Source organism: Dipodomys merriami, unplaced genomic scaffold (genome assembly GCF_024711535.1).
Source record: "Dipodomys merriami isolate MVZ:Mamm:240054 unplaced genomic scaffold, mDipMer1.0.p SCAF_358, whole genome shotgun sequence".
Classification (NCBI taxonomy): domain Eukaryota; kingdom Metazoa; phylum Chordata; class Mammalia; order Rodentia; family Heteromyidae; genus Dipodomys; species Dipodomys merriami.
Window position 1 is genome coordinate 620,257 of NW_027205137.1, and position 1,858 is coordinate 622,114.

Consider the following 1,858-nt stretch of genomic DNA (forward strand, 5'->3'; position numbering starts at 1 on the left):
TCTAACCCCTCTGTCCACCATTTTCACCATAAAAAAAACATTATCCTGGAGTACATTAAGTTCAAATTTCCTAAGTGCTCTGTAAATTAAGACCAATTATAAGTGGAAAGAAGGTTCTCAGAAACATTTTTTGTCAGTGTTTGTGTTGTGCATTATTACCCAAGTGTACATAAATTAACAGAAGGAGAAACAATAGGAATAGGAGAAAGAGAAGTTCTGTGTTTAAGTATAATGGTTCAATACTCTATAGAAGACTCTGCAAATAAGACAGCGTTGAAATAAAAAAGCCAAGGCCAGTATGTAGATCTGTGGGAGTGACATAGAGAAAGCATTACTACAAAGTGGAACATGAAGGATGAGACCACTTTCTTTCTCCTACTAGCTCTAAATCATGATAGGTAATCATGCAAATTTGTAAAAAGTAGAATGGAAGAATAATTCTGGTTCCAAGCCAGTCAGATATAAGACCATGGACTTAACTGGAAAAAAGTCCTTTTCGAGAGAGCAGGAATTATACTAGCAATGAACTAGTGGCTAAGATCATATTTCTTTTTCTTTTAATTTTCTTTATATTCTAGACATTTCCTACTTATTACAAATGAGGAAACCACGGAATCTGTTTCTTTGTTTCTTGTTTATTTTACTTCGTAGGATTTTTCCAAGTCTTTCCAGTTCCATATGAATTTGAAGTATAGAATTCTAAACCACATTTTGTCAATTCGTTCATCTACTGAGTGGCATATTGGTTTAAAACATGACTTCATATAAGTATCACTTCATGTCATTCAAAAATGAGAGATGTCACCTCCCCAGACATTCTAAAAACATGATTTCTAAGTAAGATAGGATTTTATGGTGGTATGAGTTTTGAGATATCTGGATGAGTCTCATGTATATCTTGCACTGAATTAGGCAGGAAGATATCCAATATCGTACAGGATAAAAATGGTAGTGTCAAAAATATTTCCTTTGAGAAAGATATAGGAGCCTCCCAGAAGTATAAAATAGTTCAGATAATTTTGAAGAATTTAGAAATGCAAGGTCAAGTATGTCTCTTTAAATAATAATTATGTAAGTGGAAAGGCAAAAGAAGGGGAAGAGAAAAAATAAGTGACAGCAGATCATTGTCCCAATAGAATATAAAAAAAACATAATCTATAACTTTCAAGTTAAAGAGAGACCAATAGAATAAATGCAAAATATTTACTTGACTTTATCCTACTTTAATGCTCCAATGGCTTTCATAAAATGCAGATGCATAGTTTTGTGTCGTCTGTCATTTGCTAAACGTTTCGTCCAGAAAAGGTTATCAATTACTTATAAATGATGCATAATTCCTAGGTGTTCCAGTTATCACATACCCTCTTGATTGAGCTATCTCTGTATGAACTCAAAATAACGGACAAAAAATCCCTTAAAATAAACAGAAATCACATGTTTGTTTTAAACGCTGTATTTTACAGCGCTTTTAGCTAAAACCAAAAACCTCTATTTAGATATTCTGCATTTTGTGTGAAGGATTTTTAACAATAGTTTATTTGCTGACATGTAATTCACTTGCAATATGCTATCTCCTTTTATTGTATACACTTTAGTGCTTTGGAAGTGAATTGTACCTTCATAGGTTTTCAAAGCCTAATTTTCACAAACTTGCATTTCTTCAAATAGAAATGCTAAAAATTTTAGAACAGACATTAAAATAGATAAAAAATTCTGTTACTAGAATTTGTCCAGCAAACATGCTCTGTAGTGTGTATTTTCAAAATTTTGGGTATTTTTTCCAGGGTCTCACACATATTATTTAAGTGCACTGTCAATGAACTACAATTCCCTGTCCAAATACTTTTTTTTACTTCTC